The 14,882-nt window shown below is 53.3% G+C and overlaps 1 long non-coding RNA gene across 1 annotated transcript; it reads left to right on the top strand.

Annotated features, from left to right (window-relative positions):
- The first annotated feature begins 824 nt into the window (after nt 1-824).
- On the top strand, nt 825-3,912 carry LOC127912569 (uncharacterized). The gene is made up of 3 exons (XR_008083289.1): nt 825-901; nt 1,173-1,211; nt 3,788-3,912. It is a non-coding gene; the product is annotated as an uncharacterized LOC127912569 (long non-coding RNA).
- Nucleotides 3,913-14,882: the final 10,970 nt, after the last annotated feature.

The following is a 14,882-nucleotide window of genomic DNA, read 5'->3' on the forward strand; positions in this document are numbered from 1 at the left end:
CAGGTGAAGAGGCTGGGTGTCTGGTCTCAGACCATCCCACAGGTGAAGAGGCCAGGTGTCTGGTCTCAGACCATCCCACAGGTGAAGAGGCTGGGTGTCTGGTCTCAGACCATCCCACAGGTGAAGAGGCCGGGTGTCTGGTCTCAGACCGTCCCACAGGTGAAGAGGCCAGGTGTCTGGTCTCAGACCATCCCACAGGTGAAGAGGCCAGGTGTCTGGTCTCAGACCATCCCGCAGGTGAAGAGGCCAGGTGTCTGGTCTCAGACCATCCCACAGGTGAAGAGGCCAGGTGTCTGGTCTCAGACCATCCCACAGGTGAAGAGGCCAGGTGTCTGGTCTCAGACCATCCTGCAGGTGAAGAGGCCAGGTGTCTGGTCTCAGACCATCCCACAGGTGCAGAGGCCAGGTGTCTGGTCTCAGACCATCCCACAGGTGAAGAGGCCAGGTGTCTGGTCTCAGACCATCCCACAGGTGAAGAGGCCAGGTGTCTGGTCTCAGACCATCCCGCAGGTGAAGAGGCCAGGTGTCTGGTCTCAGACCATCCCACAGGTGAAGAGGCCGGGTGTCTGGTCTCAGACCATCCCACAGGTGAAGAGGCCGGGTGTCTGGTCTCAGACCATCCCACAGGTGAAGAGGCTGGGTGTCTGGTCTCAGACCATCCCACAGGTGAAGAGGCCAGGTGTCTGGTCTCAGACCATCCCACAGGTGAAGAGGCTGGGTGTCTGGTCTCAGACCATCCCGCAGGTGAAGAGGCCAGGTGTCTGGTCTCAGACCATCCCCACAGGTGCAGAGGCCAGGTGTCTGGTCTCAGACCATCCCACAGGTGAAGAGGCCAGGTGTCTGGTCTCAGACCATCCCACAGGTGAAGAGGCCAGGTGTCTGGTCTCAGACCATCCCACAGGTGAAGAGGCTGGGTGTCTGGTCTCAGACCATCCCACAGGTGAAGAGGCCAGGTGTCTGGTCTCAGACCATCCCACAGGTGAAGAGGCTGGGTGTCTGATCTCAGACCATCCACAGGTGAAGAGGCCAGGTGTCTGGTCTCAGACCATCCCACAGGTGAAGAGGCTGGGTGTCTGGTCTCAGACCATCCCGCAGGTGAAGAGGCCAGGTGTCTGGTCTCAGACCATCCCACAGGTGAAGAGGCCAGGTGTCTGGTCTCAGACCATCCACAGGTGAAGAGGCTGGGTGTCTGATCTCAGACCATCCCACAGGTGCAGAGGCTGGGTGTCTGGTCTCAGACCATCCCACAGGTGCAGAGGCTGGGTGTCTGGTCTCAGACCATCCCCACAGGTGAAGAGGCTGGGTGTCTGGTCTCAGACCATCCCACAGGTGAAGAGGCTGGGTGTCTGGTCTCAGACCATCCCGCAGGTGAAGAGGCTGGGTGTCTGGTCTCAGACCATCCCACAGGTGAAGAGGCTGGGTGTCTGGTCTCAGACCATCCCGCAGGTGAAGAGGCCAGGTGTCTGGTCTCAGACCATCCCACAGGTGCAGAGGCTGGGTGTCTGGTCTCAGACCATCCCACAGGTGCAGAGGCTGGGTGTCTGGTCTCAGACCATCCCACAGGTGAAGAGGCTGGGTGTCTGGTCTCAGACCATCCCACAGGTGAAGAGGCCAGGTGTCTGGTCTCAGACCATCCCACAGGTGAAGAGGCCAGGTGTCTGATCTCAGACCATCCCACAGGTGAAGAGGCCAGGTGTCTGGTCTCAGACCATCCCACAGGTGAAGAGGCTGGGTGTCTGGTCTCAGACCATCCCACAGGTGAAGAGGCTGGGTGTCTGGTCTCAGACCATCCCACAGGTGAAGAGGCTGGGTGTCTGGTCTCAGACCATCCCACAGGTGAAGAGGCTGGGTGTCTGGTCTCAGACCATCCCACAGGTGAAGAGGCCAGGTGTCTGGTCTCAGACCATCCCACAGGTGAAGAGGCTGGGTGTCTGGTCTCAGACCATCCCACAGGTGAAGAGGCTGGGTGTCTGGTCTCAGACCATCCCACAGGTGAGAAGAGGCTGGGTGTCTGGTCTCAGACCATCCCACAGGTGAAGAGGCCAGGTGTCTGGTCTCAGACCATCCCACAGGTGAAGAGGCTGGGTGTCTGGTCTCAGACCATCCCACAGGTGAAGAGGCTGGGTGTCTGGTCTCAGACCATCCCACAGGTGAAGAGGCCAGGTGTCTGGTCTCAGACCATCCCACAGGTGAAGAGGCCAGGTGTCTGGTCTCAGACCATCCCACAGGTGAAGAGGCCAGGTGTCTGGTCTCAGACCATCCCACAGGTGAAGAGGCTGGGTGTCTGGTCTCAGACCATCCCACAGGTGAAGAGGCCAGGTGTCTGGTCTCAGACCATCCCACAGGTGAAGAGGCCAGGTGTCTGGTCTCAGACCATCCCACAGGTGAAGAGGCTGGGTGTCTGGTCTCAGACCATCCCACAGGTGAAGAGGCTGGGTGTCTGGTCTCAGACCATCCCACAGGTGAAGAGGCTGGGTGTCTGGTCTCAGACCATCCCACAGGTGAAGAGGCTGGGTGTCTGGTCTCAGACCATCCCACAGGTGAAGAGGCCTGGTGTCTGGTCTCAGACCATCCCACAGGTGAAGAGGCCAGGTGTCTGGTCTCAGACCATCCCACAGGTGAAGAGGCTGGGTGTCTGATCTCAGACCATCCCACAGGTGAAGAGGCCAGGTGTCTGGTCTCAGACCATCCCACAGGTGAAGAGGCCAGGTGTCTGGTCTCAGACCATCCCACAGGTGAAGAGGCTGGGTGTCTGGTCTCAGACCATCCCACAGGTGAAGAGGCTGGGTGTCTGGTCTCAGACCATCCCACAGGTGAAGAGGCTGGGTGTCTGATCTCAGACCATCCCACAGGTGAAGAGGCCAGGTGTCTGGTCTCAGACCATCCCACAGGTGAAGAGGCCAGGTGTCTGGTCTCAGACCATCCACAGGTGAAGAGGCTGGGTGTCTGGTCTCAGACCATCCCACAGGTGAAGAGGCTGGGTGTCTGGTCTCAGACCATCCCACAGGTGAAGAGGCCAGGTGTCTGGTCTCAGACCATCCCACAGGTGAAGAGGCTGGGTGTCTGGTCTCAGACCATCCCCACAGGTGAAGAGGCTGGGTGTCTGGTCTCAGACCATCCCACAGGTGAAGAGGCCAGGTGTCTGGTCTCAGACCATCCACAGGTGAAGAGGCCAGGTGTCTGGTCTCAGACCATCCCACAGGTGAAGAGGCTGGGTGTCTGGTCTCAGACCATCCCACAGGTGAAGAGGCTGGGTGTCTGGTCTCAGACCATCCCACAGGTGAAGAGGCTGGGTGTCTGATCTCAGACCATCCCACAGGTGAAGAGGCCAGGTGTCTGGTCTCAGACCATCCCACAGGTGAAGAGGCCAGGTGTCTGGTCTCAGACCATCCCCAGGTGAAGAGGCTGGGTGTCTGGTCTCAGACCATCCCACAGGTGAAGAGGCCGGGTGTCTGGTCTCAGACCATCCCACAGGTGAAGAGGCCAGGTGTCTGGTCTCAGACCATCCCACACAGGTGAAGAGGCTGGGTGTCTGGTCTCAGACCATCCCACAGGTGAAGAGGCTGGGTGTCTGGTCTCAGACCATCCCCAGGTGAAGAGGCCGGGTGTCTGGTCTCAGACCATCCCACAGGTGAAGAGGCTGGGTGTCTGGTCTCAGACCATCCCACAGGTGAAGAGGCCAGGTGTCTGGTCTCAGACCATCCCACAGGTGAAGAGGCTGGGTGTCTGGTCTCAGACCATCCCACAGGTGAAGAGGCTGGGTGTCTGATCTCAAACCATCCCACAGGTGCAGAGGCCAGGTGTCTGGTCTCAGACCATCCCACAGGTGAAGAGGCTGGGTGTCTGGTCTCAGACCATCCCACAGGTGAAGAGGCTGGGTGTCTGGTCTCAGACCATCCCACAGGTGCAGAGGCCGGGTGTCTGGTCTCAGACCATCCCACAGGTGAAGAGGCTGGGTGTCTGGTCTCCGACCATCCCACAGGTGAAGAGGCTGGGTGTCTGGTCTCAGACCATCCCACAGGTGAAGAGGCTGGGTGTCTGGTCTCAGACCATCCCACAGGTGAAGAGGCCGGGTGTCTGGTCTCAGACCATCCCACAGGTGAAGAGGCCGGGTGTCTGGTCTCAGACCATCCCACAGGTGAAGAGGCTGGGTGTCTGGTCTCAGACCATCCCACAGGTGAAGAGGCCAGGTGTCTGGTCTCAGACCATCCCACAGGTGAAGAGGCTGGGTGTCTGGTCTCAGACCATCCACAGGTGAAGAGGCCAGGTGTCTGGTCTCAGACCATCCACAGGTGAAGAGGCCAGGTGTCTGGTCTCAGACCATCCCACAGGTGAAGAGGCCAGGTGTCTGGTCTCAGACCATCCACAGGTGAAGAGGCCAGGTGTCTGGTCTCAGACCATCCCACAGGTGAAGAGGCCAGGTGTCTGGTCTCAGACCATCCCACAGGTGAAGAGGCCAGGTGTCTGGTCTCAGACCATCCCACAGGTGAAGAGGCCAGGTGTCTGGTCTCAGACCATCCCACAGGTGAAGAGGCCAGGTGTCTGGTCTCAGACCATCCCACAGGTGAAGAGGCCAGGTGTCTGGTCTCAGACCATCCCACAGGTGAAGAGGCCAGGTGTCTGGTCTCAGACCATCCCACAGGTGAAGAGGCCGGGTGTCTGGTCTCAGACCATCCCACAGGTGAAGAGGCCGGGTGTCTGGTCTCAGACCATCCCACAGGTGAAGAGGCCAGGTGTCTGGTCTCAGACCATCCCACAGGTGAAGAGGCCAGGTGTCTGGTCTCAGACCATCCCACAGGTGAAGAGGCCGGTGTCTGGTCTCAGACCATCCCACAGGTGAAGAGGCCAGGTGTCTGGTCTCAGACCATCCCACAGGTGAAGAGGCCAGGTGTCTGGTCTCAGACCATCCCACAGGTGAAGAGGCCAGGTGTCTGGTCTCAGACCATCCCACAGGTGAAGAGGCCTGGTGTCTGGTCTCAGACCATCCCCACAGGTGAAGAGGCTGGGTGTCTGGTCTCAGACCATCCCACAGGTGAAGAGGCTGGGTGTCTGGTCTCAGACCATCCACAGGTGAAGAGGCCAGGTGTCTGGTCTCAGACCATCCCACAGGTGAAGAGGCTGGGTGTCTGGTCTCAGACCATCCCAGGTGAAGAAGCCGGGTGCGGAGGTCCTGGGCTCGTGTTCTGCGTTTGTGTGGCCGGCTGGACGTACTTCCAAAATTCTCTAACGATGTTGGGAGGCAGTTTATGGTAGAGAAATGAACATTCAGTTATTTGGGAACAGATCTGGTGGACATTCCTTGCAGTCAGAATACCAAATTGAACACTCCATTAGAACATGAAACATCTGTGGCATTGTGAAGAAAGTGAACATAGAATGCCCACCTAGTCACTCCCTGGCCATAGAGAGGCTTTATTCTCTATGTTGGTTAGGCCAGGGTGTGACCTCGGTGGGCATTCTATGTTCATTTTCTATGTTTTGTATTTCTTTGTTGTTTGGCGGGTGTGGTTCTCATTCAGAGGCAGCTGTCTATCCTTGTCTCTGATTGAGAACCATACTTAGGTAGCTTTTTCCCACATGGGCTTTTGTGGGTAGTTGATTTCTGTTTAGTGTTTTCCACCTTTCAGGACTGTTTCGGTTATTCCCTTGTGTTATTTTTTGTCTTTAGTGTTCAGTGTCAAAAACAAACATCAACACGTACCACGCTGCACTTTGGTCCTCACCTTCTTCCACTAACAACCTGTACAGAACTACCCACCACCAAAGGACCAAGCAGCGTGGTGAAAGGGACTCCTGGACAGGTGAGCAGCGCTATTTGGACTATGAGACAACCTGGGAGGAAGTAGAAAGGTGGTCGGGCGACCCAGGGAGAGTGCCGGAGCCTGCCTGGGATTCTCTAGAACAGTGTGAGGAGGGGTACCGGAGAATGGAGTTGGCAACACGAACACGGCTGGCAAGGAAGCCCGAGACGCAGCCCCCAAAAATTGGGGGGAGCACTTGGGGAGTGTGGCAAAGTCAGGTTGAAGACCTGAGCCCACTCCCCATGCTTACTGTGGCGAGCAGGATTGGTCAGGCCCCATGCTTACTGTGGCGAGCGAGGGGATTGGTCAGGCCCCATGCTTACTGTGGCGAGCATGGGATTGGTCAGGCCCCGTGCTATGGGGGTGATGCGCACTGTGTCTCGGCAGAGTATTCACAGGCCGGTGTGCTCGGTGGCAGCGTCCCCGCATTCGCCGCGTGGGAAGCTGGCATCCAGCCAGAACGTGTGGGGGACCGCCAGTGCGCCTCCACTGCCCAGTGTGTCCGGTGCCTCGGCCAAGGAGGAGGCCGTCTCCCAGCCTGCTGCCAGAGCCTCCCTCCTGTCCGGGCTGTCAGAGCCTCCCGCCTGTCCGGAGCTGCCAGAGCCTCCCGCCTGTCCGGAGCTGCCAGAGCCTCCCGCCTGTCCGGAGCTGCCAGAGCCTCCGCCTGTCCGGAGCTGCCAGAGCCTCCCGCCTGTCCGGAGCTGCCAGAGCCTCCCGCCTGTCCGGAGCTGCCAGAGCCTCCCGCCTGTCCGGAGCTGCCAGAGCCTCCCGCCTGTCCGGAGCTGCCAGAGCCTCCCGCCTGTCCGGGCTGCCAGAGCCTCCCGCCTGTCCCGGAGCTGCCAGAGCCTCCCACCTGTCCGGAGCTGCCAGAGTCGTATTTAGTATTTAGTGTTTAGTGTCAATAAACAAACATGAACACGTACGCTGTGCTTTGGTCCTCACCTTCTTCCACCAACAGCCGGTACATGTTGTGTGAAATTGTCCCCAGCACAAGGTGCACCTGTGGAAGAACACACCTGTGAGTGGCCTTTATTGTCCCAGCACAAGGTACACCTGTGTAATGATCATGCTGTTTAATCAGCTTCTTGATATGCCACACCTCTCAGGTGGATGGATTATCTTGGCAAATGAGAAATGCTCACTAACAGGGATGCTAAACAAATAGAAATCAAATTTGTGTGTAATATTTTAGAGAAATAAGGTTTTTGTGCATATGGAACATTTTCTGTGATCTTAATAAATGTCACCTTATGAAACATGGGACCAACACCTTAAAATGTTGTGTTAATATTTTCTTTGACCTCCAAACTATGATCATATATTTAGATTAATTCTGTTTTAATAACTGTTTTTGGTTCTTTCATCAAATATTTGGCAGCCATCAAATAAATATTTTTTTGTTTTCAAATATATCCTCCTCCTCCATCCTTCTCCTACCTCCTCTTCAGTCCTCCTCCTCCATCCTCTCTCCCCTTCCTCCCTTCCCTCCTCCCTCTTCATCTTCAGTCCTCCATTCCTCTCCTCCCCTTCCTCCTCCTCTTCAGTCCCTCCTCCCCTCCATCCTTCTCCCCCTCTTCAGTCATCCTCCACCTCCTCTCAGTCCTCCCTCCATCCTCCTCTACAGTCCTCCCCCTCCTCCTCCTCCTCCCTCTCCATCCTTCTCCTCCTCTTCAGTCATCCTCCTCCCTCTTGATCCCTCCCCCTCCATCCTTCTCTACAGTCCTCCCCCTCCATCCTCCTCTCTCCCAGTCCTCCCCCTCCTCCTCCTCCTCCCCTCTCATCCTTCTCCTCCCTCTTCAAGTGCATCCTCCTCCTCTTCAGGCCTCCTCCCTCCTCCTCTACAGTCCTCCTTCTCCTCCTCCTCCCCTCCTCCTCTTCAGTTCTCCTTCTCCTCTCTCCTCTCTTCAGTCATCCTCCTCCTCCTCCCTCCTCCTCTTTAGTCCTCCTTCTCCTCCCTCCACCTCTTCAGTCCTTCTCCTCCTCCTACTCTCTCCTCCTCTTCAGTCCTACTCTTCCTACTCCCTCCTCCTCTTCAGTCCTTCCTCGTCCTCCTCCTCCTCTTCAGTCCTCCTTCTCCTCCCTCCTTCTCTTCAGTCCTCCTCCTCCTCCCTCCTCCTCTACAGTCCTCCTCCTCCTCCCTCCTCCTCTTCAGTCCTCCTTCTCCTCCCTCCTCCTCTTCAGTCCTCCTCTCCTCCTCCCTCCTCTTCAGTCCTCCTCCTCCTCCTCCTCCTCTTCAGTCCTCCTCCTCCCTCCTCCTCTTCAGTCCTCCTCCCTCCTCCTCTTCAGTCCTCCTCCTCCTCCTCCCTCCTCCTCACAGTCCTCCTCCTCCTCCCTCCTCCTCTACAGTCCTCCTCCTCCCTCCTCCTCTACAGTCCTCCTTCTCCTCCTCCTCTCAGTCCTTCTCCTCCTCCTCTCTCTCTGTCTCTCTCTCTCTTTCTCTCTCTGTCTCCTCTCTCTCTCTCTGCTCTCTCTCTCTCTCTCTCTGTCTCTCTCTCTCTCTCTCTCTCTCTCTCTCTCTCTGCTCTCTCTCTGTCTCTCTCTGTCTCTCTCTGTCTCTCTCTCTCTCTCTCTCTCTCTCTCTCTCTCTCTCTCTCTCTCTCTCTCTCTCTCTCTCTCTGTCTCTCTCTCTCTCTCTCTCTCTGCTCTCTCTCTCTCTCTCTGTCTCTCTCTCTGTCTCTCTGCTCTCTCTGTCTCTCTGTCTCTCTGTCTCTCTCTCTCTCTCTCTCTCTCTCTCTCTCTCTCTCTCTCTCTCTCTCTCTCTCTCTCTCTGCTCTCTCTCTCTCTGTCTCTCTCTCTCTGTCTGTCTCTCTCTCTCTCTCTGTCTCTCTCTCTCTCTCTCTCTCTCTCTCTCTCTCTCTCTCTCTCTCTGTCTCTCTCTCTCTCTCTCTCTGTCTCTCTCGTCTCTCTCTCTCTCTCTCTCTCTCTGTCTCTCTCTCTCTCTGTCTCTCTCTCTCTCTCTCTCTCTCTCTCTCTCTGTCTCTCTCTGTCTCTCTCTCTCTCTCTCTCTCTCCTCTCTCTCTCTGTCTCTCTCTCTCTCTCTGTCTCTCCTCTCTCTCTGTCTGTCTCTCTCTCTCTCTCTGTCTGTCTCTCTCTCTCTCTCTCTCTCTCTCTCTCTCTCTCTCTCTCTCTCTGTCTCTCTCTCTCTCTCTCTCTCTCTCTCTCTCTCTCTCTCTCTTGCCTTGTTGGACGTAACAATGTACATATTGCTAAAAGCGTACTTTGGAATTAAGTGATACATTTACAATATTAACATAATTAAAATGTAAATAATCAGTATTGTCAATGGGGACAATCAGTAACAACAATAATGCTTACATGTAACAATAAGCATAGAGGAGGTTGATTTGTCTGTCAGACACTGTCCCTCATCTTATGGCAGGTAGCAATGTAGTGGTCTGCCAACCCACAGCTCTCTGCCTCCCCCAACAGAACAGGTGGCCGATCCTCATCATAGGGTCTTCAATGTAGTGCGCTGTCAACCCACAGCTCTCTGCGTCCTCCCCCAACAGGACGGGTAGCCTATCCTCATCAGAGAGGTCTTTGAAACCTTGAATAAGGGTTTTAAATTTGGGGAAATGACACTCTCTAATTGTTTTATATTTTTTACATTTTGTCAGGAAATGCAGCTCTGTCTCAGGTTCTCCTGTTGTGCAGTGGTTGCACAGCCTTCCTCTACAGGGAGCCAGGTTTTCCTGTGTCTACCCTTCTCAATGGCAAGGCTGTGCTCAGTAACCATGGTCAAATAGTTAGCCACAGTGTACTGTTGATTTAGGGCCAGATAGCACTGCATTCTGCTTTGTGCTTGTGTTTCCCAATAGGTTTTGTTTTGACTGTGTTTGTAATTTGGTTTATTCTGATTGATTGATGTTCTGGTACTGAGGCTTCAGTGTGTTAGTAGAACAGGTTTGTGAACTCAGCCCCAGGACCAGCTGGATGAGGGGACTGAGGCTTCAGTGTGTTAGTAGAACAGGTTAGTGAACTCAGCCCCAGGACCAGCTGGATGAGGGGACTGAGGCTTCAGTGTGTTAGTAGAACAGGTTAGTGAACTCAGCCCCAGGACCAGCTGGATGAGGACTGAGGCTTCAGTGTGTTAGTAGAACAGGTTAGTGAACCTCAGCCCCAGGACCAGCTGGATGAGGGGGACTGAGGCTTCAGTGTGTTAGTAGAACAGGTTTGTGAACTCAGCCCCAGGACCAGCTGGATGAGGGGACTGAGGCTTCAGTGTGTTAGTAGAACAGGTTTGTGAACTCAGCCCCAGGACCAGCTGGATGAGGGGGACTGAGGCTTCAGTGTGTTAGTAGAACAGGTTTGTGAACTCAGCCCCAGGACCAGCTGGATGAGGGACTGAGGCTTCAGTGTGTTAGTAGAACAGGTTGTGAACTCAGCCCCAGGACCAGCTGGATGAGGGGACTGAGGCTTCAGTGTGTTAGTAGAACAGGTTAGTGAACTTCTCTGGGGGTCTCTACAGTCTGTCCTCTGTGCTGTAGCTTCTCTCTGGGAGTCTCTACAGTCTGTTCTCTGTGCTGCAGTTTCTCTCTAGGAGTCTCTACAGTCTGTTCTCTGTCCTGTAGCTTCTCTCTGGGAGTCTCTACAGTCTGTTCTCTGTGCTGTAGCTTCTCTCTGGGAGTCTCTACAGTCTGTTCTCTGTGCTGTAGCTTCTCTCTGGGAGTCTCAGTCTGTTCTCTGTGCTGTAGCTTCTCTCTAGGAGTCTCTACAGTCTGTTCTCTGTGCTGTAGCTTCTCTCTGGGAGTCTCTACAGTCTGTTCTCTGTGCTGTAGCTTACCTGCTGGGAGTCTCTACAGTCTGTTCTCTGTGCTGTAGCTTCTCTCTAGGAGTCTCTACAGTCTGTTCTCTGTGCTGTAGCTTCTCTCTGGGAGTCTCTACAGTCTGTTCTCTGTGCTGTAGCTTCTCTCTGGGAGTCTCTACAGTCTGTTCTCTGTGCTGTAGCTTCTCTCTAGGAGTCTCTACAGTCTGTTCTCTGTGCTGTAGCTTCTCTCTGGGAGTCTCTACAGTCTGTTCTCTGTGCTGTAGCTTACCTGCTGGGAGTCTCTACAGTCTGTTCTCTGTGCTGTAGCTTCTCTCTAGGAGTCTCTACAGTCTGTTCTCTGTGCTGTAGCTTCTCTCTGGGAGTCTCTACAGTCTGTTCTCTGTGCTGTAGCACTCTCTTGATGACAGACAACTCCTTTACATCTCCTGTGGTAAGGCTCTCTCCCTCATGGTGGTCTTTACCTCCTCTAGAGCTGTGGTAAGACTCTCCTCATGGTGGCCTTTACCTCCTCCAGAGCTGTGGTAGGTTCTCTCCTCTCCTCATGGTGGCCTTTACCTCCTCTAGAGCTGTGGTAAGACTCTCTCCTCTCCTCATGGAGGCCTTTACCTCCTCCAGGGCTGTGGTAAGACTCTCTCCTCATTGTGGCCTTTACCTCCTCCGGAGCTGTGGTAAGGTTCTCTCCTCTCCTCATGGTGGCCTTTACCTCCTCTAGAGCTGTGGTAAGGCTCTCTCCTCTCCTCATGGTGGCCTTTACCTCCTCCAGAGCTGTGGTAAGACTCTCCTCTCCTCATGGTGGCCTTTACCTCCTCTAGGCTGTGTAGGCTCTCTCTCTCCTCACCTTTACCTCCTCAGAGCTGTGGTAAGACTCTCTCCTCTCCTCATGGTGGCCTTTACCTCCTCTAGAGCTGTGGTAAGACTCTCTCCCTCTCCCCTCATGGTGGCCTTTACCTCCTCTAGGCTGTGGTAAGACTCTCTCCCTCTTCTCATGGTGGCCTTTACCTCCTCTAGAGCTGTGGTAAGACTATCTCCTCTCCTCATGGTGGCCTTGCCTCCTCCAGAGCTGTGGTAAGACTCTCTCCTCCTCATGGTGGCCTTTACCTCCTCTAGAGCTGTGGTTAGACTCTCTCCTCTCCTCATGGTGGCCTTTACACTCCTCTAGAGCTGTGGTAAGACTCTCTCCTCTCCTCATGGTGGCCTTTACCTCCTCTAGAGCTGTGGTAAGACTCTCTCCTCCTCATGGTGGTCTTTACCTCCTCTAGAGCTGTGGTAAGACTCTCTCCTCATGGAGGCCTTTACCTCCTCCAGAGCTGTGATAAGACTCTCCTCTCCTCATGGTGGCCTTTACCTCCACCAGAGCTGTGGTAAGACTCTTCCTCATGGCGGTCTTTACCTCCTCCAGAGCTGTGGTAAGACTCTCCTCCCTCATGGTGGCCTTTACCTCCTCTAGAGCTGTGGTAAGACTCTCTCTCATGGTGGCCTTTACCTCCTCTAGAGCTGTGGTAAGACTCTCTCCTCATGGTGGCCTTCCTCCTCTGGAGCTGTGGTAAGATTCTCTCTCCTCATGGTGGCCTTTACCTCCTCTAGAGCTGTGGTAAGACTCTCCCTCATGGTGGCCTTTACCTCCTCTAGAGCTATGGTAGGTCTCTCCTCATGGTGGCCTTTACCTCCTCTAGAGCTGTGGTAAGACTCTCCTCATGGTGGCCTTTACCTCCTCCAGAGCTGTGATAAGACTCTCTCCTCATGGTGGCCTTTACCTCTCTAGAGCTGTGGTAAGACTCTCTCCTCATGGTGGCCTTTACCTCCTCTAGAGCTGTGGGTAAGATTCTCTCCTCATGGTGGCCTTTACCTCCTCTAGAGCTGTGGTAATTCTCTCTCCTCATGGTGGCCTTTACCTCCTCCAGAGCTGTGATAAGACTCTCTCTCATGGTGGCCTACCTCCTCTAGAGCTGTGGTAAGACTCTCTCCTCTCCTCATGGGAGGCCTTTACCTCTCTTAGGAGCTGTAATAAGACTCTTCACCTCATGGTGGCCTTTACCTCCTCTAGAGCTGTGGTAAGACTCTCTCCTCATTGTGGCCTTTTACCTCCTCAAGAGCTGTGGTAAGTCTTCCTCATGGTGGTCTTTACCTCCTCTAGAGCTGTGGTAAGGTTCTCTCCTCATGGTGGCCTTTACCTCCTCTAGAGGCTGTGGTAAGGCTCTCTCCTCTCCTCATGGTGGCCTTTACCTCCTCTAGAGCTGTGGTAAGACTCTCTCTCCCTCATGGTGACCTTTACCTCATCCAGAGCTGTGGTAAGACTCTCCTCCTGCTCTGGTTGATCCTTCAGCTCAATCTGTCTCTCAGCATGCTGGTGGTGGTGTTGCTGGGGGACCTGTTGTTTGTGTTTCCGCTACCTTCCCCAGGGTGGGAAGTCCTGAACAAAAGAGCTGGAGCGCATTCCTCACTGCTAGCGCTGCCTCAGTGGCCGTGTTGCTACGGTTACCACCAGTCAACACTTGGAGCTAGCCAGTAACTAGCTGACAAATTTGAATTGTGCTAGTTAGCACGATTGTTATTTTAACTCTCTCTGTCAATCTTTTCCTCCTCTTTTGATCTTCAGCTGTACAATTTGACAAAAGCTTTACTTGCTGCCTTTTTGAAACCTTTTAATCTGCTATTAAGGATCCGCCCCGTTTTAATCTCTCACTGCTCTTTATGATCCGCCCCTTTTAATCTCACTGCTTTTAGGATCCGCCCTTTAATCTCACTGCTCTTAAGGATCCACCCCTTTAATCTCACTGCTCTTAAGGATCCGCCCCCTTTTTTTTCAATTTTCACCTAAAATGACACAAATCTAACTGCCTGTAGCTCAGGACCCAAATCTAACTGTCTGTAGCTCAGGACCCAAATCTAACTGTCTGTAGCTCAGGACCCAAATCTAACTGTCTGTAGCTCCAGACCCAAATCTAACTGCCTGTAGCTCAGGACCCAAATCTAACTGTCTGTAGCTCAGGACCCAAATCTAACTGCCTGTAGGTCAGGACCCAAATCTAACTGCCTGTAGCTCAGGACCCAAATCTAACTTCCTGTCGTTCAGGACCTGGAAGCAAGGATATGCATATTATTGGTGCCATTTGAAAGGAAACACTTTGAAGTTTGTGGAAATGTGAAAATTAATGTAGGAGAATATAACACATTAGATCTGGTAAATGATAATACACTTTTGTTTTGTACCATCATGTTTGAAATGCAAGAGAAAGGCCATAATGTGTATTATTCCAGCCCAGGGCGCAATTTAGATTTTGGCCACTAGATGGCAGCAGTGTGTGCGTGCACAGTTTTAGACTGATCCAATGAACCATTGCATTTACGTTCAAAATGTTGTATCAAGACTGCCCAAATGTGCCTAATTGGTTTATTAATAACTTTTCATGTTCATAACTGTGCTCTATCTCCTCAGACAATAGCATGGTATTATTTCATTGTAATAGCTGGTGTAAATTGGACACTGTTTTCGGGACAATTTAAAATGTGTAGAAATTGACCTTGTAGTCTGTGGGAATATTCCCTTAGCTCTAAACAGTGGTGTCGCCGAACAAGATTCCAATTTTCAAACTTTATTAGTCACATGGTATTATATACCGTCCAATGAAATTCAAGATAACAAACGTGAAGTAAATGTCTCAGTAGAATAAATGTTTTAGCATCAGTATAATACAGGAAGGTACAATTTATGGCCTAATATTTACACGTGTTTTCGGGAAGAGTGGGGATGAGGAGGGGGGCAGTGTATAAAAACTGACCAGTATAATAAGTGAGCCTCAGCAACAGTTTATGTGTATGAATACTGGTCAGTCCCAGCAGAATCAGAGCGGTGGTCAGTCCCAGGAGCAGGTGGTCAGTCCCAGAAACTCGGTTCCTGTTGTGAATCAGAGCAGGTGGTCAGTCCTGTTAGAATCAGAGCAGGTGGTCAGTCCTGTTAGAATCAGAGCAGGTGGTCAGTCCTGTTAGAATCAGAGCAGGTGGTCCTGGTTAGTCCTGTTAGAAATCAGAGCAGGGTGGTCAGTCCTGTTAGAATCAGAGCAGGTGGTCAGTCCTGTTAGAATCAGACAGGTGTCAGTCCTGTTAGAATCAGAGCAGGTCAGTCCTGTTAGAATCAGAGCAGGTGGTCAGTCCTATAGAATGAGAGCAGTATTGGGCCTGCGTTAGAATCAGAGCAGGTGGTCAGTCCTGTTAGAATCAGAGCAGGTGGTCAGTCCTGGTAGAATCAGAGCAGGTGGTCAGTCCTGTTAGAATCAGATGGTAGGGTCAGTCCTGTTAGAATCAGAGCAGGTGGT

Source organism: Oncorhynchus keta, chromosome 27 (assembly GCF_023373465.1).
Source record: "Oncorhynchus keta strain PuntledgeMale-10-30-2019 chromosome 27, Oket_V2, whole genome shotgun sequence".
Taxonomy (NCBI): Eukaryota; Metazoa; Chordata; class Actinopteri; order Salmoniformes; family Salmonidae; genus Oncorhynchus; species Oncorhynchus keta.